This window comes from Gallus gallus, chromosome 1, assembly GCF_016699485.2.
Source record: "Gallus gallus isolate bGalGal1 chromosome 1, bGalGal1.mat.broiler.GRCg7b, whole genome shotgun sequence".
Classification (NCBI taxonomy): Eukaryota; Metazoa; Chordata; class Aves; order Galliformes; family Phasianidae; genus Gallus; species Gallus gallus.
The window spans coordinates 110,806,134-110,830,833 of NC_052532.1; the positions used below are offsets into that span (position 1 = coordinate 110,806,134).

Sequence of the window (24,700 nt, forward strand, 5' to 3'; positions counted from 1 at the left end):
GAATCAGGAGATCTGTATTCTTCATTATAGCTGTCTAACAGTAAGTTGTTCTTCAGTATTTCATCTATATGGTTTCAGTGAACAGCTTGTGTGGCTCTCACCGAGCTAGCTTTAAACTAAAATGTGTAGAAGCAAGGTACTGGCTTTGACTCTATGTTTCTCCTTTTTTTTCCCAAATATCCAGCACCAGGATGATGGGTTTTCCAGAATTTCCTGATTTTGCAGTTTCCCAAGGATCTTAAAGTCTCATTTTGAGTTGCAAGACTATGTAACTCAGAGCATCCCATTTACCCTTAGCTTCTTCAAGGGAGAAAAAAATAGTTCTTTCTCAGGAATAAACAACAATTTATATGCATCCCAGTAGACTTAAAAAGGGGAATCAAAGCAACTAAAAACTTTCCTACTACATCAAAATTTCAGCTTGGAGGTGAGGCCCCACTGCTGGCTAGCTAGCAGTCCTCCACAGCATCTAAATTTCACAGCTGTAATTCTCTATTTCCAACAGTGATGACAAGGTGAGGCTGGTATACCTCCACCACTTCATCCTCACAAGGTACGATTTTACTTACAATTTTGAGATCTGGATCTCAAACACCACGAGAAATGGAAAATGCCAACCCTGTGTAAGCTCACTGTGCCAATTCCTTTTATTTAGAACTTCCATCAAATTCATTTTCCCCCTGCGGACTTCATACCAGCCTTCTTGATCCTCCAACTTGTGCACAGGGTGAAGATTCTAAAGGTGTCAAATCTTGAGGTTGTGTCACTGCATTGATGCATGGAGAGAAACAAGTTTTCAACTTGCATCAGTGCCAACAAGTGGAGTCTTCAGTGGCACCTGCATCTATTCAGTGTCAGCCTGGTAGGGCTCTCCCCTGTGCTACCTCACTTACTGGGCAATGAGGATGCTGCAGCAGGGTGTAGGGTCCAGCAGACAAGCAGGGCTCTGTGGAAAAAGCTGAGCCTGTTTGCACAGGACCTTCTACACAGTAAGTCACTGAGGCCCTAAGGGAAGGACCCTAGCTGTTGAATAACTTTGCTCAAGCAGGCAACAGACCAGGCTGTTTTAATACAGCAAAAGAAGCTCCCACACTGACCTGAGACAAGTTGGTCTGACTGTGAAACCAAAGCTGAGCTCAAAATGTGCAGTCATAGGTAAACCTACACCTTGCCAGAGCACCTGGGGTGTAGGGCAGGGAAGTGTCCACCCCTTGGACTCAGCAGCATCATGGAGCAAGGGGCTGCCCATCCCCATCAGCATGTCTGGCTGCAGGGGTGAAACACATCAGGATACATATATCACCACCAGCATCCATAGGGAATCCCAGGCCTAAAAACCCCACAAAATTATTTGATATGCCCACCTACAGCAATATTGTAGGCTATAAATTTTGCACATGGTCACTGTATTCTTCTAGAGTGTGTAGGCAGTAGTCAGCTTCCTAATCCTGAATTTATTGGCGGCAACGAGAGGAAAGAGGAAAGGAAATAAGAGAGCAAGCCTCTTGTCAGCACTTTGGAGCACTCTCCTGTTGGTGGTTACACGTTCTGGGGTCCCTGTTGGTTCTCAGGAGTGTCACCCTTCCCAGACCACCTCCAGCAGCAACACTTTCCTGTGGTCTGATGTGATAGGACAAGGGAAAATGGTTTCAAACTAAAAGAGGGATTTAGACCAGATATAAGGAAGAAGTTTTTTATGGTAAGGGTTGTGAGGCACTGGAACAGATTTCCAGAGAGGTGGTGGGTGCCCTGTCCCTGGACATACTCAAGATCAGGCTGCAGGGGGCTCTGATCAAACTGTAGTTGTCCTTGTTCACTGCAGGGAGTTGAACTAGGTGGCCTTCCAACTCCAATCATTCTATGATTCTATGAAATCCACCACCTTTCAGTTTTCCACCTTTTGTCACAGTTCAGAAGCAGCACCTTCATCACTGCTGCTGAGGAACTCAGGCAGAATCACCATCCCAAGCTTTATATCCTTACCTCAAGTTTCACTTCCAGGACACCTCAAACCATGAGAGCTCCTGCTGTGAGGAACCTCACCAGGAAAAGTCCAGCCTTGCCCAATCAGCCTTTATGTTCAATACGGAGTAGTAGCAGAGACTACCTTCCAGTAGACTGCTGTCCAAAGCAGTGAAGACTGTGAACTCGTGAGCTGAAGTCATCAGTATTTTCCTACATAGTCTTCTGAAAGGTTCTGGGGATTTCATTGAAGCAGGACAAGAAAGCCAGGATTGTCTTGTAGCTTGGGTCTTCCTGGGCACAGGAAGAATAGAAATCATAGAATATCCCAACTTGGAAGGGACGGATATGTAAGGATCAGCCTTGATTTGGGCTCCCTATAGGCAGTCAGGCTCAACTCAGGTGTCTCACATTAGGCAAATGCCTGAACATCTGGCTGATGTGTATAGCTTGCACAGTGCTGGTGTGAATGAATGGAACTCTTGCATCCAGCGAAGACCAACCATTATTATGCCATATAAATGACAGCTTTGGAAAGGAGTTCATTTTAAGAGAGCCTGGCAACTTAAAACCTAGCCACTTTGCAAAAAAACATTTCAATCTATTTTCAAACCATTTTCAGGTTGATGTCTTCCTTTCCCCATCACTTAGCATCTCATTTTGTATTATTCAAACTTGCTCCCTCTTTTTCTGTTGTGAAGAATCTACAAAAAAGAATACAAAAACCTATGAAGGAAAACCAGTCATCTGTGCAGGCTTCCATGACAAAATAAGGAATGTGGCATGATTGAGAGAAAACTAACATGAGAACACCACACAAATATAATGGTCACAGAATTGTTTGAAGGGGAAAGACAGGAGGAGGTTTTGGATGCCTTTATCCTAATGAAACAATATACCTGCAGTGAAACTGAGTCTCACAGTTTCACAGGATCACAGAGTCATAAGAGTTGGAAGGAACCTCAGGAGATCACCTCATCCAACCCCCTGCTAAAGCAGACTCCCTACAGTAGGCCACGTGGGAAAGCGTCCAGCCTCATTACTTTACCAGGTCCATCAACTCAGATCTTGCAAGCTGTGCACAGACCCCTGACTCAATGAAGTAGTTGCTCTGATTTTTATTTTATGTTATTTTTTGATTCCTGGCTAACAAGACAGCTTAGAGCAACCCTCGGCATGCTGTGCCTTGGCACGGGGAACGGGGCTGTCACAGCACTATCTACAGCAGTGCTGATTCCAGGCAAAGGGCTCTCAGTCGACTCTTTTGCATTTCCCACTTTGGCTTCACCCAGTGCTAAAAACTGAGCCTGTTTCAGCATAACTCACAGTTATCTCTTTCAGATCATCTGTAACGCGTTCCCATTTAAAGATCCCTTTGTACTGCAAGAGCCACATGAAGCAGTCGCTATGGACAGGCGTGGCACCCCAAGTGAATCTAATGATGTGGAAGAAGGAGGGACACAGAACCTTCACAAAAGGCCCCGTGAAACCCTCCCCATGCACGACAGCCCTCCACCAGGTGGGTCGATTGGTGATGGGTGACACCGTCCACACGCTGCCAGAGAGCTCCTCGGCTCTGTTCGAGGAACCAGGCAAGACGTGACTCACGCAGCTCGCTTGTAACGAAGGAGGACCATCTGCTAGTCATGAGCAGATGACAAATTCACTGCATTGCGTCTTGTCGCTACTTCCAAATTTGTAAGTAAACACATTTTGTAACCTCGCTCAGAATATTTGAGAGCTTCGATAATGGAAAAGTTTAAATTTATGTAACGCGCCGAGCGGGGAGGGGGGCAGGGGAAGGGGGGGATGTTTTATTCTGAATGGAGACCGAAAGCATCAGCTCGGTGCCAGCTCCTACCGCCTCCTGCCCGCGCGGCGATGCGCGGCGGTGCGGGGCGGGCGCGGGGCGGCGGCGCCTGCGCTCCCCCGGGCGGCCGCGGTGCCGAGGTGCAGCCCCGGCATCTGCCGGCCTCGGCTGCGGCACAGGCACCTTCATCCGTACAGCGGGAATCGAGCCTATAATGAATGGAAAATCGAGGGGATTTTTCACCTCTGGAAGCTCTACGCTAAACACAGAAGGGCCAAACTCGCAGGACTATCCTCGCCCTACGTGAATCCAGCCCTCAGCGCTCCCAGACGGTAGCACTGAGATTAGTGCCACTGGATAGAGAGAACACAGTGATGATGGGTTCATAGCTGGACTGGATGTTCTCAGTGGTCTTTTCCAACCTTAATGGTTCCATAACTCTATGCTTCTAGACATATTAGCCTCCACTGAAGGTAACATGAATGCTTTTGGAGACTGTCAGTCCTTTTCCAGACAGTCTCATGATTAATAAGTAATTCGCTTTGAGCTGCCACATGAATCAGACCTACAGAGTGGCGAAGGACTAACTATGCTGGCTCTGAAAACTGACATTAGGAAGAAGAGAGTAACAGTGAGCCTTGTACCTGCAGTATCTGTGTAGAATCATAGAATCATTAAGTTTGGAAAAGACCTCAAAGATCATGTAGTCCAACCATTAGCTCATTACTACCATGCCCAGTAACCATGTCCCTCACATTAGCCAGCTCAAGGATGCTCTCTTTTACTATTTTGTTTGTATTCCACAACGTGTCTGCCTTCCTGACTTGAGCAGCTGTCAGCACCTATTTTTCTTTTGGGTTTCATGAATGTCGATCTTCCAAACACTCAAGGTGATATAAGATGTCCCATTCTGTCCTCAGCCTCTTCAGTGGTCACTCACAGCCGGGTGAGAAGAGCAGCTAAAGATGGAAGAAGAAAGACAGAGACCAGCAAGAAACCTCTGCAGGCTCACCTGTGAAATCACAAGAAGCAGTGTACAGCCCCAAAGAAAGCAGTGGGTTCTTGTTGACCAGGTACACATGAAGCCATCATCCTTACTTGGTGGTCCATTGGCTTCTGTCTCTTCTTTGTGTCTTCCTTCTGGACATGCTCATCATCCCTTGCCCCTCTCCCCAAGGACTTGTGCACCTACTTCTCTTTCTTTTGTCTCTTGATGTAACCTCTGCACAACCTCACCTACAAGCACAAAATCCAAGTCCCTCTTCCTGTCCCTGGTGATTACAGCTCTGTTTCCCTGCTCCATTCATACAGGATGCCCGTCCCTTTGGTGTTATCCAAAAGCCACTGCCCTTCCACCTGAAACTCAGTGTGGTGGGCACAGAGCCACTCAGCTGACAGCCTTGGGTCATACTGCATAGCCTCAGAAGCATGCTGCTTGCTGTGTCCATACCCCTGAAAGATATATTTGGGACAGATTTATTCTCCCATTTTCAGTTATAATGTTTTTCCCCCAGCTCCCATCTTTACTTCAGCCTTTCATTTCCTTTCAGCTGAAACTCCCATACAGATTTCTGACATTCCAAATTGCAGCTACTCCCATCTCCTTTTCTTTATGGCCTCAACAAACACTATCTCATGCATCTTGAACATTCCTATAATCATCTTTTGCTTATGGGTAGCCTTGGTTCTATTGCCGATACTCCCCTTCCCCAGCTCTGTCATCTTCACCACTTGCAGCAGAAGCCCCCTCTTCCGCTCTCAAGGACTCCAGTGCACTGTTCACTAACCCAATAAAATTTCCTGCCTTCAGCCAGACCTCAGTGTGAGCCTCATAAATTCATAGATTCATAGAAACACAGAATGGTTTGGATTGGAGGAGACTCAAAGTCCACGCAGGCACAACCCCCTGCCCCCACCAGCTCAGGCTGCCCAGGGTCCCATCCAACCTGGCCTTGAGTGTCTCCAGGGATGGGGCACCACAGCTTCTCTGGGCAGCCTGTGCCAGTGCCTTGCATCCCTCTGAGGAAAGAATTTCCCCTTGACAACTAATCTAAATGACCCTTCTTATAGTTTAAAGCCATTTTATCTTGTCCTATTGCTATGAGACCATGGGAAAAATCAGCAGTCTTCCAGATTATAAGCTCTTTTTAAGTACTGGAAGGCCACACGGAGGTGTCCCTGAAGCCTTCTCCTCGTATGTGACTATTTAATAGATTTTCCAACAAGCTCCTTTGCCTATTCTCTCTCACTTCTCCTCAGGCACGAGACAGGCACACCACAAACACCTGTACAGTCACTTCTGTGTCCTCTGTCAAAACCATCATCACAAGCCTCTGGGATGCTCCTAGAAAATCTTCACTGCAGTCTGCCCATGTGCTGAGCTCATTTCTGATCTGTCAGGTGCTGCTGTTCCATCATTCCCTTGTACTTTCCCTTCTCTTTGCCTACTCAGTCATCTTCCTCTGCCCCTGCTTCAGTGCTGAGCTCTCTAGGACAGGGCCCATCTTTTTTACTCAGACATTCAATACTCCATCTGGAGATGTCCTGCTTCTTGATTAAGATTCCTATGAGCGATGGTGATATGAATAGTGAATCATTAGGATCGACTCCCTCTGTTATACTATTACTCCAGGCATTCACTGCAGCTCCTGTTAGTAATTTGTCTTTAACTTTGCTTCAGCACCTCGGTTCAGACGGTAGAAAACGTGTAATGCTAGTTAGCTGTAATCGGGGTTGCCACTGGAAACACTGGTAGATAATCTATAGAAATAAGTGTCATAATTCCCCACTTCAGAATGAAGATGTTGGTTTCTCTAGACTTAAATTTTTAACCCATTTTACTCAAATTTAATGTAATGTAGCCATTTAACTTTCGTTTTATTCCAGCTGCTAACCCCTCACCTAGTTCAAATGATTCATCCCTACTGCATTCACTGCCCAGGAATGTTGGCTTTCAACAAACTACAGCAAATAATGTAAAATAAACACCAGTGTGCTTTCATCTCACAACAATCTGGGTTAAGTACATATTTCACACACTGCACCACAGGATATGTTAAATTAAAATCAGAACCACCAGATTTAAAAATCCAATGCCAATTCAAACCATTGCTGATTTATTTCTGTATTCACTTATATGTAACAGTGGGCATGACTAACAACCATTGCTTTTTAACCCTGAAATGTGCAATTTGACAACTTTTTTCTCCATTAGCTGAGGAAAAACAAGGAGTTTTCTTTGAAACTACTCAGTAAATACCCATCTTATTTTTGTCAAGTATAGTGATCTCCTTGAACAAAACCAAGAGCCTACAGCTAGTCATGTTTCCATCTTTCTCTTATTTTAGTGTTCTGCATTTTCAAAATTACATCCAATCACACTCCGAAAAAGCATCCTGGAATGGCTTAGTTGAAATGACAAATACGTTTTTAAATGTCTGCTGCTTCACACTGCCAGAATCAAGAAGTCTGCATCTTGCATGCATTCATTTTCTAGTCAGAAGATGTTCGGGAGCTACATGTGAACAAAATACTGCAAAAAGAGGATGTAGTGACTGGAATCTAACAGGAAAATATCTGTGTACTGGGCAAGACTCAGATCTGCTCTTATTTAATGCACTCTTACTCTTGATTTCCGCAGTGAAATTTTATGAATTCATTTTATGAATCTTGCTTCCCATTTGTACGACACTAGGGTAGGATCATGCTTTGGGTGTTGATCTGTTTTAAAGATAGGCAGATAAAGCATTTTATTGCCTTGAGACTTCAATGAATACAAGACTAGAGATTTCCCCAGTTTTAGAAACCTTTCCTTCTGTGCTGTGCTCCTGCATGTAGACATATACAGAGGAGTCTAAAAGCCAGAAATGAAATTCTGGGGTTAGTAAGAGAAGAATTCTTGTACTTCATCTCTTTTCTTTCCCTTTCTTTTCCCTGCTATTGCTTTGACTCTGAGGTGTTTGGTTGAGGAGATGAACAAGAAGTTTTGGAAGCCTTGCTAACTTTGACAGCAAGATTCAGCTTTCTCTGTGTTGCCTGGAAGAATCTGCTCTTGTGGGAATGACTAAAGTGTCCTAAGGACAGAAAAAGAAACAGCTTCATTTTAAGAGGTTAATGGTTCCTGGATCCTGAAGGACCCACCACTTGCCAAAATTTCTGCTTGCTTTTCTCCTCTCAGCTTTCATGCTGCTGTCAAGCTAGACAACATCTTTCCTTCACCAACGAAAAACATTGACCTTTACTGGTGTTGACAAATACAGCAGAAGACAAATCCAGATACAAATATTTTCATCCATTGCCACAGAAACTCCCCGAGAGCCATAGAGCCTGGTCAGGTCAGCTGAAATGTGAACGCAGTCCATTGGCTGAGAATAGATGGAAAACCTTTCCCTAACAAAGAAGCTTCGTGCGCTCTTCTACCCAGCTCAGGAGTAGAACATCTCTATTCCCACAGCCCTGCTTTGTTTCTCTTTTAGGTCAGCTTTTGTATGAGGGGAAAAGCAATGAAGCTTACAAGCGGTTGGAGGAGGTGGTGAAAAGTAGAGCAGAGGAGCTGGTTTTAAAAGATGTGCAGGTCAGGCACGTTATTCTTGCTGAGGCTTTTGAGAGACAACTGAATATTTGTATCCCCAGAATTAGAACTGCTTTCTTATAGCTCTACTACTGTAATTGAAGTTTAGAGCTCAGCTCAATAGCCAGCAGCACCACGACTGGCATTGGTAAGGAAAAGAGTACAAATAAGCTAGCAGTTCTTCTGCTTTTTAAATCAAAAAATGATGAATGCCAGGATCTTCAAAATTCCAAGAAATTTCAGCCCAAGGGATTTTCTCAGTTGGCTTCAGTGGTCTTTGGATCCCCTCCGTAGAGAGAACACTTTTAGAGCAAAATGTAATAACAAGCAAGAACACTTAATCTCATACCCACTGTATAGAAGAATTGTATCTAGCTGTGTTCCTTTGCAGGTCTATGTACTCAATTTCGTTCACTCAATAGCATTTCAAATTCTTTTAACCACTGAAACCCTCGTTCTCTAATATCCAGTTAGGCCTATAATGCAGGATAGGGAAGTGCTAGGGCAGACTTGAGCTAGGAGATCCAGACCAGAGGTAGGTACCTCTGGTGAGAGGAGAAGGCCACATTTCAAATTTTGGTCCAAACACTTTTCTTTGCCACGGCTGATTAGTAAATTATAGAACGGCTTGGGTTGAAAGGGACTTTAAAGATCACCTAGTTTCACTCTGTGCCATTGGCAGAGACAATTCTCACCAGGTCAGGCTGCCCAAAATCTGAACCATGGTCTGTTCATGGCCCTGCTCATTACAGAGCTGCAAACTAAAGAAACCAAAGATTTGGGGTTTTTTTGGTCAAAAGCAAAGAGTTTTGTCAAAGAGATCATTTTGAAAAGCAAATTTTTAGAGAAATTCTTCCAAGAAAGTCTCATTTGAATTTTCTGCAATCACATGCTTCAGTTTTTCATTTTGAAATACTTTTTACTGCTTTGGATTTCTACTTCAATGATGCATTTTTTTAAAAAAATCGTGCTTTCAAGGTAGAGAATGAGGAACTGCATTTTTATCAGAATGAGACATCGAGAGAATTCAATGAAGGCTGTTGGTTTTGTTACAGGTGATTTAGGGGAATTTATTTTTGTCTCAAAGGAAATTTGGAAGAAAAATTGAGTACTTTTGTTCAGTTCTGAGGAAGAATGATTTTTCAAAGCCATTGCTTTCCCATTAGACAAAATACATCCAACTCTCATCCATCCCTCATTCTCAGGAGCCCGTACCATTTGCTATGGTTGTCTGTAGCTGAGCTTTGGGTGCTTGGTGGGAGAATAACCAAGGAAAAGCACTGTGCTGTCAGGGCAATAGAATTGTTGGCTAGTGGCTAGGAGTGGCTGAGCTTGAGAATTACCAGTGATTGCCTGCAAGTTGGCAGCATGGCTGGAAAGCATCCAGGATCTCAGAGTGCCCAGAGTTTACAGGCCTGCCCAGGAAATAGCCTACTTTAACAGCTCTGGGACACCCGGGAGGCCTTTTTTGGTTAAGTGTAAACCTTTGCTCACAGGCACACACCCCACCTTAAGCAGCAATCGAGTCATTCTCAAAGAATGTCTTAAAAAAAAAAATTAACAGCTTTACATAATGTTCCAGGAGATTAAAATTTTCTGCCTTCCATTTCTTAAAGCTACTGGCTTACAAGATAGCAAGTCGAAGCAACAAAAGGTCATATGTGTGGCCTTTTGTTTTACTGTGGCAGTTCTTGCTGCCTCCAACCAGAAGGAGTAGCCTGGTACCTTGTTGTGCCCTTTTTTGGGTCAAGAGAGGAAAGAAAAGTGAGATAATCTTGGCATAAGCTACAGAGTATCCCCTTGCATTTCTCATACAAGTGCAGAATGATGCATTTGGGATCACTTTACCTCCTGTTAAGTCATGGATGCCTTCCAAACATGTGCTCAACATCAAAAGTATGTCCTCTTCAGGTGGAATTTGGAGATTCCCTTCATTTCTCCAGTATTTGTGAAAACAAACAAACAAAACCAGATTAGAAGTAAGGAATGGCTCTAAATAGTGCCAATGTGGTATCACCTGCTGGGCTTGAAGGACTGTCTTGTTTTTCAAACAAACTGAAAAGTTTGTTCACGTTCATAAGGATTAATTAAATATCGGTATTTTAAGACTATCTGTTCTGAAGAAAAAATAGTGCCACTAGCAACAGGCAGAAGCAGCTATTAGAAACAGTCTTTATAATACTGCACTGGGAGTAAAAACCTCAACTTCACAAAGAGAAATGGAGAACAGAAGACGGGTTAGGTCAGCTGACATCTGCAGAGCCTGATCATCTCTGCCAGCCTGCCTGGCCACTGGGCTCACCAAGTAGAAGCTTTTTGGGGACCTCTGCTTGACTGTGATTCTTAACAGAGTCTCCACTTTCTTCTCATATTAGCAAAACGAAAAATGCCAGCTTCGTTGTCAGACACTATTGTACACTGCAGCAATTTGTCTTGTTTCAGTCTCTTGCACCCCAAGTTGCAGTAGGGATGCAGCTCTAATAACCACTGACAGGCAAGCTGCTAGCATCCTTGGGTGGAAAAAGGGTGTAAAGAAGAAATAATATCTCAGGACAAAAGAAGAAGCTTTTCCAAATTTTTCTCTCTTCTCAAGTATTTGATGAAAATGTACCAAGAAGCAAAAAGGGACTAAAAGAGAAAACAACAGTGTATGGGGCTTTCTGTCAGGCTCTGAATATGAAAGATGAGAAAGGAAAGAAAGAGACTAAAGAAAGGGAAGAAATACTAAGAAAATGAATAAAGGGAGGAAATAGTCAAGATATGAAAAGAAAGTAAGAGACAAAATGGCTGAGAAAAGGAGAAGAAATTTTGAAGGAAACATGTGAGGCTGCAAAATAGTAGTTGTACATGTCTCTAGTGGAAAATGGTCATTATGGGGCACTTACAAGCAAATATGACATTAAAAATTACACAATAGCAGATAAGTAAAGGCTGTGGGTAGGTCTGGATAGTTCTCCTCCAAATAAGGCTGCCAAAAGTCAGCGTTCCCTTATTGGAACTATTGTGAAGCTAAAGTTCACTTGTACTGAAATGTTTCCTTACTTTGTATCATAACCTGATAAGTGATTTGTTCCACTGGGAGAAAACCTTTTATCACCACAGCCCATGTGTGTTTTGTTGGCACAGTATCTGAAGTCCAATTATTCAGTACACTTTTTCAGCTGGTGGGTATTTGTTTGAATTTTTAACAAAGGCGGGGAAAGCAGTGTTTTTGAAAAATTCTGTTTTCCACTTTCTCTCTGCCTGGGCCTTGGCTCTTGTCTTGCTACTTTCTGTCTACAGCCAAATCCACTCCCTGAGGCACTAAGGCACTACAGCCCTTAAATAAAAACCCTTAGAGTGTTTTCAGTACTCTACACATCCACATGCATCCTGCTACTTCCAGTGGCCATTCCGTCTGCAGAGGGCTGATGTGCCCTGGGCAGGCTGAGGAATATCTGCTCTCACAAAGGTACCGCTGAAGGGACCAAGCACGAAGCAAAGACAAGCATAGTAACTGCAGCACTGCAACTGGGCCTCCAAGTGGTATTGCGACCTCTGCTTGGGATGGCCTCGTGACAACAGTCTCTCGCTAAATCCATCCTCTCCTTGATTTCGTATGCTGGGTGGTAGTCAGAGCTGTAATCCGTGATCTAGTGGGTGGCCACCCTGTCTGTGGTAGTGGGGATGGAACCAGGTGATCTCTGAGGTCCTTTCCAGCCTAAGCCATTCTGTGATTCTGTCATTCTCTCTTTCTGTCTTTCTAACTTGCCAGCATCTCCCATCCACACAGTTTAACAAACAAGAGTTTTGTTACAACTAAAGCTACCTGGAAATGGCATAGAACTTTTCCAAAAGTCTTTCTGCTTTCAAGAGAGCTTTTTTTCCCCCTCCCAATTCTGTTTACACAGTATTTTGTAGGACATTTTTCTCTTTGGCTCTTCAGTAACACAAGCTTTACATTTTTAAAAAAAGTTATCCACTTCTTTGCTGTGCATATGTATGTTCTGTTTAACATGCCTACTATGAGGAAAAGTTCTAACATTTATGCTAATAGTACATCCCTTTTTGCCTTTTGACCAATGGTGCTACAGAAGTTAGGCAATGCTTAGTCAATCTGTAAACATTATACATCCTCCTAAGAGATGCTGGTAACAGCAGCTATAAATCACAGACTTGGTAAAAGCTAATGGCAGTCTACATTCCATATAAACAAAGATGTTGGTACCCCCCGGCATCCCTTCCATTTAATGATGTCTGAAACAATCAAAACCATCTCTCAAACCACTGACCACACGTCTTGAGATTCACCCATAGGGATTTCCTTGGACATGACATTGGAGTGCTGTTTGGCTGCAGCTCTAAGAATCAGAGTAAAAGAGAAGAGAAAACAGTCATACGCCAACCCCCCCCCCCCCCCCCCCCCCCAAAAAGAAAAGAAAAGAAAAAAAGAAAAAGAAAAAGAAAAAGAAAAAGAAAAAGAAAAAGAAAAAGAAAAAGAAAAAGAAAAAGAAAAAGAAAAAGAAAAAGAAAAAGAAAAAGAAAAAGAAAAAGAAAAAGAAAAGGAAAAAGACTGTGGCTCTGGGTAGAAACTTGGACCCCAGACTTCTTTTGGGTATAGAACTTACCGAAAAGTTCAACCTCTATTTCCCATCAAGGCAATGAACTTGTTGCTTGTTCCCAGGAAGAAAAACAACACAGGATAAATAAATAAACAGGTCTACCCCAAATAAATATGTCTCTGAGGATCAGCATCAAACCAGCATCCTCCTGGTAAGATGCTGTCTCTTCTGCTGGGATGAGGGAATTACTACATGTAACCACTAGAAAGAACTTGGGTTTGTGAATGCTGAGCTGGGTAGCTGAGATGTTGCAGTACAGACCTGCCTCCCCTTCATTTGCAAAGATCCTCGGGTCTAAATAAGAAAACATCCATGGGAGAAAGAGTGACATAAGGTCAGTCTGACTTCCCAAGGTAATATCCCTTTCCGCTTCCCTGAGCCAGCACTGCTGCCCAAGTGAGCTGGCTGAAAACTGAAGGGAATTTTGCCATTTGAAACTGTTTACATTTCAAACAAAAAGACTTTCAGATTTCCTACTAAGAGGAAATTTTCTAACTATGGCAGTGGTGGAAAATACCTTGTGTGGTATTCTGAGACTTCATTTGAAAGCTGTTACATCTTAATGCACAGGCTTTCATTTTTTCCATTGATTACAGACCTGAGAGGAGTAGCAATGCTCAGCCATGTGCCCATGCGCAGCTCCTCTGAAGTAGCTCACTGGCAGTTATGCATTTCAGTGTAGGCGTGCTGCAGTCATCTCAGGAGGGTGAGAATGCTTCAATGCACGCTAGGCAGGTGGCCAGCAGGCGCTGTGGGGTGATGGCGTTGCTCTGTGGACAGGACTGTCCTTCTGAGCTGCTTTCAGCTAGGGGGCACTGTGAAATCGTTGTGCTTCTCAGTGCACAACTTGGCACAAAATTTGCACAGACAGGGAGGAAAAACAGGAACATGCTCGGCTACAACTCCTCTAAAAGCTCTGATTTTGACACCACTTTGTACCTGCTCGCTGCCCCCTGACATTGCGATCCCTCTTTTTAGTAATAGCATTTGAAAAGCATGCAATGGAAAAAGATTTCTTGAATGCCCATTGCTATCACCCTCCTACCTACATCCAGTAATGATCTTCAAAACCCAGCTTAAAAACCACCTAAAAAACAGTTTTCTGACAACATTGCTTAACACAAACCCGAGGTACTGATAACGTGCCGACTGCAAGCTTTGAAAGAACCTTTGAAAGTAGTTCAAGAGGGTTATTTTCTGCCATCAGATGGCATGTTATCCTGCAGCAATATTTGCCTTCTCTCTGAGTGTGGCACACTGTGATTAAGAAGTGTGTTATCTTCTGTTCACAATCACTTGTAAAGGTCTTGAATACCTGTGACACTTCTCCAGCCACCCCTCCTGTTCTCTGCCAGCCTGCCATTCACCTTTACATTCAGTTTAATATTCTTCAGCCAAATCTGAATGCGTGGGACAGTGTAGTATCTGCTCCAGGCACATCCACTGAGTGCTGAGACAAAATGTTATGAGGGCGGCCCTGAAAGTAATGCCTCCTATTTTGTATGTTGGCCCATAACATCAGAGATAGATGTTAGTGGTGTGGCAGTAGAGGTTGAGCCATCTCAACAATATCCTCTTCCATTTTGCTGCCGTGTGATAGATGGAAGCAGAAGGGCAGTCTGACACAGTAGCACCAGACACGGAAGAGCATATGAAGCAAAGGTGTGCCACTGAATTCCTACATGTGGAAAAAATGGCACCCTTTGACACTCATCGATGCTTACTGAATGTTTATGGACACCAAGCAGTGGATGTGAGCATAGTTAGGCAGTGCATAGTGTATTTCAGCAATGCTGACAGCAACAGCAGGTCACCTCCACAGGTGCAGATGTTTACGAGCACAGTTGTTCGCTGCTGGGAAAATGCATGGAGCTAGTGGTTGTGACTACATTGACAAGTAGTGTTGTGTAGCTGAGAATTTGCTCTATCAAATAGTGCTATCGTGCTCTTCGTATTTCTTGCAATTTCCATGAAAATAAGTAGGAAGCATTACTTTTGGAGCGACCCACATATAGGTATCTCTGAAATCTCGTGCTACACTCTGTTAGGATCCCTCCACTCACAAGTTTATGAAAAAGTTGCATTTCGAGGCCAGGAGTTACCACTGCCATCTCCTGCTCTGGACTCCTGCATAACATCTTCAGTATTTTATCCACTCCACCCCCTAACATCTCTAAGAGAATTACTGTTCCCTCTTGTGTGAATGAGCTATACTGAGCCGAGCAGCTTCTCTTTAAAGTAAGCGTATTCCTTTAGAAAGAAAAAGAAAATCAGCCTTATTTACATCTCCTTTCAATACCAAATACTTTCTCTTTACTTAAGAGCTAATAAATTATGGTTAAACCTCCTGTGAGCTTCATCTGTAAGCTACATAAATGGAACTTCAACTCTGTCTTGGTGAAGCATATTTTTCCACGTGTTCAAGGTTTGCTGTGCATTCTCCTTGAACTCTCCCTGCCTGGTCACATTCACTTTGAAGAGAGTGCCAGAACAGACACGGTGCTCCAGAAAAGGTCTTTTAGTCTGGCTCAGTCCAGGTATTTTAAATACAGGTGCCCATTGCTGAGGTTATCCCAAGGGCCAAACCCCTCTGGAAATGTGTAGCAGAACATCCCTGTGCTATCCACAAAGAACTGTGTTAGGGCCTAGAAGATGTGAATCATTTCTTTGAACCTCGATGGGGAATTCAGGTAAAAGCTCTGGGGAGAGCAATAAGGGTAGAGCCTTCTTTTCTTTCTCAGCAGTCTTGATACAGTTATCTACTTAGAAGACAGGGTTTTGAATGCATGTTTTCACAGTATTAAGAAGTTGCAGTTCAAGGTCAGGGCCTCACTGCACTGGACATCACAAATCCAAAACCTATAGCTCTTTTGTGCCCTGTGGACAATTTCTATATTTTTATTTGCTACAAAATCTGAGTGCACATAGAGCTTTTGTATACAGTTTGTTTCATTCAACCTGGTTCTTTTCTATTTTTTTGATCAGCACCTTACTTCCTTTCCTTGTACTGCCTAGGAGTGTTTCTAGTGGTTCAAGGGGATCCTAAGCTAAGTCAATCTGACTTGTATGTAGTAAAAAGCAATAGCAAAGACGTCTTGTTTTCTGAATCTTTTCATTCCTGACCTATATTAAAAATACAAATATTGGCATAACAAGAAAACAAAGAGAATCAGGAGCTTTCTATGAGTATTAAAAATAATGATGTAGCAGATCATTAGAATTTGCTTTCCTCCTTAATTCTCAGTCACAGCTCCACTGGCCATGCCTGACTGGTAAAGATATTCAGTAAAGAAACTGTGATTAAACTCAATAGGAAGCAGTTGTTGAATACTTTTCAATAGAGCAGCTTTGTGAAAGCAGAGACTGTATTCATTGTTTTCATTGTGGAAAAACAGTGTTGGGATGTGGATGAGGAAAAAATTGATACATGCTGTTACTCTTCACTCATTCTTCACTTACTCTCTAAATAATAGTTGAGTTGAATTCGAGACACGTCACTCAACTCTGAAGTTGTTTAGAAATAACTTTTAAGGAGTGAAGGAGACGGCGTCCCATCTGAGGTTTCCCATCTCAGAATCTGTTCCATTAAAGAGATGGGGAAGTTGTAGCAGAACTTAATTGCTATCAAACATGGTGGATTTTGTTTCAGTTCCTCCCTGGAAAGCAAAATATGGTCTATTCTGTGACAAAAAATGATGGAGCAAGATGCAGAGGCAGGAAGACTCTGGATCCTGGTTGTTTCTCTTCTTTAGCTGGCCTGAGGTGTGGCTGTTCTTTGTGATTTAGGAGAAGGATGGTGCTGTGTTTAATGTACCAGCACAGAACTTGGAAGGAACCAATTCTATTTCAGGTTCTGACACCAACTTTCTCTGTGACACTGAACAAATCACCTGTACAATGAGAAAGCAGGAAGGTGGTGAGACAAATTCATTACAGATGGTGCTCAGACAGTGTAGCATTCTGAATTTAGAAACAGTGTGATTTAAAAATATATATATATGCTATTTTTAATTGAAAAATAACATCATAATTTCGCCTGTTACCTTGAAATGAGAATTTTCCCCAAATTACAGTGTGGATGATTTTCTTTTTGGTAAAAACAAAATTCAATTCTTTAATAACAAAAATTGCTATTTAGAGAGAAAAAGGTAATACGTGTATGTCATTACAGCCCTTCAGAAATGAAGCCCATCTGCAATCTTTTCTCTAATTTCACTCTACTAAGCTCATGTGAGCTCAGACCCTCAGTGAAAGAGAAGGGAAGGAGGCAGAGGAAAATGGAAGACGGGTTCAGCAGATAAAAACCCAATAGCAGTGTTCAATAAAATGTGTGGAAAACAGTAAGTACAGATGTCAAGCATGAGTCAGGAAAAAACAAAAAACACTAAGTTCATTTTGTCCAGTCTGGAGGGATATCTGGTTATCAATTTGAAGCTGAATGTGAGAGTTCAGAAAGCGCGGTCTCCTAAGAAAGTGCTCTGTGCACCAGAAATTAGAAGGCCACCTCTGCCAGCCCAAATCTTAGAACCATTTATTCACGTTGCAGAAAAATACTGAAGTATCTGCCAACCTCCCAGGCACCATCTGGACCAAAGCTTGTGGCATCTCTTTCAGAATTCAGAAATAATATTGTAATTTTTCCTCTCTTTGACAGGATGGAAAGATGACCTGAAATTGTAAAGGATTGAGTACTGAATTATTTAAATTGTGGAAGGAAAGCATCCCACCTTCTAAACCCTTAGTGCTTACAGCAAGAGGAAAGATGCATCCAAATGTCAAAACTGCAGGAGAAACAACAATTATTTCTAAGGTGAAAACCTCTTCCTTTGTGCTGTGTAATGTATATATTTTTAATCAATGAATGTGTGTCTATACATATACAGAGAGAGAAAACAAGACTGAGGAAGATCACCCTAGCTCAGAAAATTTACATTACAAGAGAGCTTTGGAACCACAGGAGGTAAATAATATAGTTCTTGCAATCACATAATTGGTAATAGATCTTAAAGGACATGTTCTGTAAAATTGGCTTCTATTTTGGCAGTGAATTAAGTTAAGTTAGAGGAGAAGCAGCAGCTCCGCTTCTGTGAGACAACACTGGCACCTCAATGGACACAATGGCCATGGAGAACTTACTTTTCATTTAACTTCACCTGGGAATACCAGCATTATTTCTGGTGCACTGCAGAATACAAAACATAAGTACTTCTCACTAAAAAGAGCTTTGATGTGAAGGTCCAACCCAGAGTCCCCAGAAAGGGAGAAGGCCAACTATGTTCTGGGCTGCATTAAAAAAGGGGTGGCCAGCAAGGAGATGGAGGTGATTGGCTTCCTCTACTTGGCTTTTGTGAGGCCCCATCTGGAGTATTGCCTCTCCTATGAAGAAAGTGTGAGGGAACTGGGCTTGTTTAGCATGGAAAAGAGAAGGCTCCAGGGACACTTCATTGTGGCCTTCCAGTATTGAAAGGAGCTTGTAAACAGGAGTGGAAATGGCTGTTTACAAGGGTGGATAGTGATAGGACAAGGGGAAATGGTTTTAAATGAGATGGGAGGTTTAGGTTAGATATTAGGAGGAAGTTTTTCACACAGAGGATGCTGACGCACTGGAACAGGTTGCACAAGGAGGTTGCGGATGCCCCATCCCTGGAGGCATTCAAGGCCAGGCTGGATGTGGCTCTGGGCAGCCTGGTCTGGTGGTTGGCGACCCTGCACATAGCAGGGGGGTTGAAACTCAATGATCACTGTGGTCCTTTTCAACCCAGGCCATTCTGTGATTCTGTGATTCTATGATTCTACAATTCTATGAAGACAGTGGAAGATCTTTTAAGACAGCCACAAGAACGTAAGATTTCTGTTTTCCAAAGAGGTCTTACATTTCCATGATCAAAAGTGAACTAGATTCTCAGGATTGTCAGTCTCACTGAAAGCCACCTTATAAACATATCTTTAGTTTTTTCTCTTGAAAATGCTGTTCCTAGGGATCTACCACATGCAACCCACCCTGTGGAAAGTATACTGAGGGAATAGCAGGCTCCTCAAACGTCACTGGATTTAGAAAGCAGATCTTCTAGCCACAGTGTCCCCAGCTTCCTGCTTACAAACTACTTCAGCATTGACTCAGTAGGAATAACACCATCCACTGAATCACCCACCCATCTGCAGCACCTGCTTCTTCCTTAGCTCTTACGCCTTCCCTGGAATGACTCAGTTTAGCCCTTCTTAGCCTGTGAGATGGGAGAACACCGTACCTTAAGACATGCAAGACCCCCTACTAATCACCATCCTTCTGCAGTCTGGGACACAATAATCCCATGTCCACTCCCTGTGACTCCACACAGTTGGGGGTTGTTTTGAAAGTTTTCCAACCCTGCCTATCTGGAACACTTTCCTGCCGAGACATTGACTCACTTCCTCTTTAGGAAGCTCACCCAAAATCCTTTTCACTTTAGCTTATAAACTATTATTAACTCCATCTGTAAAGCAAAACTTTACTCATCAGGAAAGCTAGATGGGAATTTTCCAGTGATACACATTTTTTATTGGAGGATGTCAATTTGTCAAAACATAAATCTTATTTAGAAACACAGCAGTTTTTCTTAAGTTTTCATCAGAAAAATTACTTGCATCCAGAGTGCAATTTCACGTTAAAAACAAAGGAAGAGAACGGCTCAGCTTAGCCAAGACACTAATGTTTAAGTCACTGACACAGGAGAATTGGACTTTTTGGCAAGATAAGGACCTGAATCTGGTTTCCCTGTTCTACACACTGCCATAACAATCATGATCTCTTAAGATGAAGCAAGTTTGTGGCCTCTCCTTGATGCTCTTTTATCAGGTCAGTCATACAGAGCCTTGATCCTGAGACCTTCTCCACTTCACATTAGTGAATAGTCTTTAGGCAACTGGTAGCTCTGGAAACATACCATCTTTTTCTCATTTTCATAGAATCAGGTTGTGTTAGTAGAGATCTCTAAAGACCATCTAGTCCATCCTCCTAACACAGGCAGAAACATCTTTCATTACATTTTGTCCACAAGATCGGATTTGTTTCTTCTAAGAAAGCTCAAATCTTGTCAAGTTCTTCACAATGAGGAGTGTGAATTTTAAAATCTCGTGTGAATCATTAGACAGATCGTTTTGATTATTGCTTGCCAATATTGCTGTCCAAACAGCAGGTCACTCTGTTCACCCTACAAACACACGAGTTATAAAGAATGTGCTGTGCATTTCTTGTTGGTGGGAAATTTCTTGTTGATGCACCTCCATCAGAATAGGCACACATCAGTCAAAGTGTTACCTCTGAAAAGCTTCATATTTATTAAATTTTTGAGTTAGGCGATGTTTTTCCACAGCTGATGGGCACTCCTTGTTTGTTAGAACTTAGACACAATCACACATTTGGATTTTGCTACAGATAAAACCTGTATCATTACCCATCTGTCTATGTTTTTTCATGAACTAAAGAAACAAGACTTAATTAACAAGTGTGGCTCTTTTTTCTTTATTTTCCACCCAAGGTTCAGAATGTCTTTCTAATCTGGCTTGAGATATTTACTTAAGATCAAATTTTGTCATTTAAATAGGTATGCAGTAGCTTGCACTGCTGCAGTATTTCCATCTCTTTGAAGACATGCCTTAGTGCAGTATGTGGAATGCCAGATGATAATCTGAACTATATATCTATTTTGTATTCCTATATTATCGGTCAGTAGGAATTATGAGAATAATGAAATTATCCCACTCATTTTTGTGTTGAGCTCTGTTCCTTACCTCATTGTAGGCATCTTAGAAACTTATAGGTTGCCTCCTACTTAACATTCAAGAAGTTCTGGCACTGCTTACTAGTCTCCCAAAAGTCCCTCAAAGGCAATTATGTGCAGTCCACTATGGCTGTAAGCATCCACTCAGCCAAAAACGTCAAGCAGGATGGTTTTCATCTCTCGGGAGAGCAAAGGCTTTGGTTGCTTTTTATGCTGGAAATTCTGTATGAGGACACACTTTCTTCCAGTACTGTTCACTTAACTGTGAGACTTCATAGTGAGAAAAGTCTTTCTTCTAAGAGAACTTTATCATTGTAGAGATCTCATTTGTAGGGGAAAAGCTTGTCATCTATTTCTAGAAAATGCATTCTTTCAGGGAGGCTTAGTCTTGGCTGTGTTTGATTTCCCCAGGCATGCCATAGACCCATGTTTACTTCTAGAAAAAAAGGACAGAGAAGGGAAATGTCTGTGCAGATGAAAATTTCAACCCAAGAGTGAAGAATCTCAAAGCATTTGATTTCAAAGCAACAGAAAAGGAAAAATCCAAGCCAATCTGCCTTTTCCACCCCCTCTATTTGTCAGTTGCTCCCCCTCTTCTAGACTGTCAGATTTCACTCCCATTAGACTGCACGGGCATATAAATCTTGCCAGAAATGCTTCACTCACTTAACACCTACCTGCTGGAGCTTAGATTCAGAGAGAGGAAAAAAAAAATCCATCCTAAAACCCTGGCAATTCTTATAAATCACAGTGTTACTAATCTCTTTTCAAGAGAGTCAAATGTAAAGTCATGTTCCTTCTTGTGAAAACATTACTAGCCTGTGGGTGTCAACACAGCCTTCTTTTCCAAGAAATCTGTTGCATCCCACAGCGACTCTAGAGAAATTGCACTCTGATGACAGTGAAGAGAGGCTGCTAGAAAAACATCGCACACCAGTTCTATACAACAGCAACCTCAACAAGCTCTTGTTTTTGTAAGATCAGCTCTCTCCAGTTTCATGAAAAGCAGAGCCGAACTTCACAGATACATTCTAGTGGTTTTGTTTTTACACTGTCACTGTTGTGAGCTCTCCTCTCCACACCAAAATTACATTTTTTAACTTTCTTATTCATTCCATGCCAAGAGACACTACCTCACTTCTTTACAGCTCTCTTGAAGACTAGATAGCAACTTCAGACAGCATAGATAGCAACCAGGCTTGCTACTTTACATGGCTTTCTTCACCTTGTCTTCTGACAGTAAAGCTATCTCCTCCTCTGGAATCTCCTCACCATCAAGTTGATCTATTTATGGCAGCTGCCTTGTTTTGATAAAGGTCTTTTCCCTTGATGAAAGGACCATACTGGGTCCCTCAAATCATTGCAGAAACCCAACTACTGATGAGATCTTAGAGAGATCCCATCACAACCAACTTCCCAGATTAGTATCTGAAAGGTGTCCATAGAACCCTTGGAAGGAAAGAGCCTTTGCCAGGAAGCATTTTTATACCCAAATGAAGGAAATAAGAGATGCTTAATGAAGAGCAGGTAAAGTCTCAGGCAGTCAGCATCCTGTATATTACCACAGGACAGCACTCATGAAATACTGTAGTAGCACTTAGAAGACAAATGCAGTAAGTCAGAAGTAAGTTCTTCATTATAGGAACAAGAAGATCCTTTGAATTCATGTGCACAATGAGGAGCAGCATAAACTGTCATGAGATCCTTCCAGTTCCTACTCTGGCTGATCTGAATCGCTGACCTTTACACTTTGAGTGTGTGTGCATTCACTTTTTTGTGTACCTTCACTCAGGCAGAAAAAGAAGTTCATGTATCTCTTTGGTATAGCGTCTAGACCATAGACCACAACTTTGCCTTTGCTATATTTCTATCCAAAAGAATGACTTGGTGTGTGATAAGTTCACATGAAGTTATAGGGCTGTCTGAGAAGGCTTCACTCTAGACGACACTTATACTTTCTGATCCTTCTGCCTCCCTCTCAGCAGTTACCCTGCTGCCAGAATGAAATTAAGATAGCACCCTTTCAGACTGTCCTGAATAAGCAATAGCACATTCCACAGTCAGTGCCTGTCAGCATATAAATGCACACCTTAGGCATGAACAGGCAAAGCTTCATGCCTCACAGCCCTTAATAGGTGAGTTTCCTGTCTGACAGATGTACGTGTCATGGTATGATACTTCATTACAGAAGTGTTTGTTAAAAAATATACAAACTCTAACTACCAAAAAAAAAAAAAAAAAAAAAGGAGAAAGAAAAGATGATTTCAAATGCAACTATTCACATGGAAGTAAGGATCTATTCAAGAAGACAAGAGGTAGCAATAAGATGGTTGCACTTAACACCCAGTTCTTTGCTTTGACCTCTAAAGCCACCTTCTCCTTCACAGGTTCATTACAAAGTGGAGATGTCTGGGGAAGTGCTGACGCTTGAGTGTTGACTTTGGTAGAATCTCCATCTTTTCTCCCTCCTTGTTTTTGGTTCTCTCCCTCGCACGTTGCACCCTGCACTCCTAAAGCTCAGGTAAAATCAGCACAAAAGCTGTCTGTGTGAAGTGTTGAGGGGCAATAACCCCATTAGGGACTTCCCACAGTGCCAGCCTGCATTACTGCCAAGGCTCATCTGACCCATTCTCCCTCCATGATGTATCTGTCTTACAGTCTTCTCACAAATCTCTGATGGTTGAAAAATCTGGCAACATCTGAAAAACATTTTTAGAACCCATCAACACTAAGGCAGAAAAAGAAATAGAAAATTCACTAGAAAACAGATGAACTATCAGATTAAAATATATATATATATATATATATCCTAATATATGTTTTAGACTTTGGAGATTTGGAAGAAAAAAATCTCTCTCTTTTTTTTAACCTGATTTTTTTCCCAATAAAAAATTGTAGCAAATTCTGATCTCAATAAAACACTGGCAAGCTGGTATCCATTTTGTTCTGGTTCATTAATCCTTCCTGATAAGTGACAACCTATATCATGATTTCTTGGCAAGGCAAGAGGCAAGCTCCAAAAGGCAGCTCTTTGGGTAAATCATAGTTCCAATGACATCATATGGTATTGTGATAATTTACACCACACAACAGCCTACTCTACTGTCTAAATCCCTTACCCATCACATTACCATTTGTATCCTGGCCAGCTTTACTTTTATTGTTAGTATCTTCATCATTTATTATTTACACTGCAACGGAAACTCAAGTCACAATCAGGATGCACTATGTAGTGTTAGATGCTGTAACAATATATGCAGCACTATTCCAGAGATCTTTCATTCTTACTCTGCTGTTATCTAACAGATCCCTACACTGAGTCCATCCAAATAGATTTTCACCAAGCACTTAAATGGCTGAGCTTTGGCCAAGAAGGCACCGTGGAATTACTCATAGTGGCAGGCTAGATGAAATGTAAGCATCACCAATTCATCCAATTATTTTTCAGTAGAGGCTGGGGCCAGAAGGGACTTCATATGTCATTACTCTTGATATTCCAGACATTCTTGTTTTGAGTTTGGTTCTGTGGAAAGAAATAATAGTTTGTTTCATTGACAGCAGAGGACAAGTAAAAATTAGCACATTTTATGGGACATAAAAAAGTCCATTAGAAAATGATGTTTAGAGAGAGACATTTTTCATCCTGCAAGTCAACTCTTCACCATGTTTCACAATAAAATATTGATGAAAAGCATATGACTATGCTTACCAAACATTATTTTTCAAGTCTTCTATGTGTTTAGAGGGATTTTAAGAGAGTAAAGTCAGAATGTGATGGAGAAGAGTATGGGAAAAGTAGTGGTTTAAATTATATCTTTTTTTCTGGGCTCTATTCACAGAAGAAGTTCAACCAAAAGTTGATTTTGGTAGTGTTTTGTACTTCTGTGTTTTAGTTCACTTATTGCTCCTGTAAAATTGTGTTTCAACCCAAACTCAAGTAGTAGATGTAGACACATCAGAAGTTCTAGATTGTTTGAAATACAAATCCAGATCTCAG

At 42.1% G+C, this 24,700-nt stretch overlaps 1 long non-coding RNA gene across 1 annotated transcript; it reads left to right on the forward strand.

The window, feature by feature from the left end:
- Positions 1 to 438: 438 nt before the first annotated feature.
- LOC107055565 lies at positions 439 to 23,634 on the forward strand. The gene is made up of 4 exons (XR_001470585.4): positions 439 to 3,660; positions 4,693 to 4,845; positions 17,598 to 17,753; positions 23,091 to 23,634. It is a non-coding gene; the product is annotated as an uncharacterized LOC107055565 (long non-coding RNA).
- The last annotated feature ends 1,066 nt before the right edge of the window (positions 23,635 to 24,700 follow it).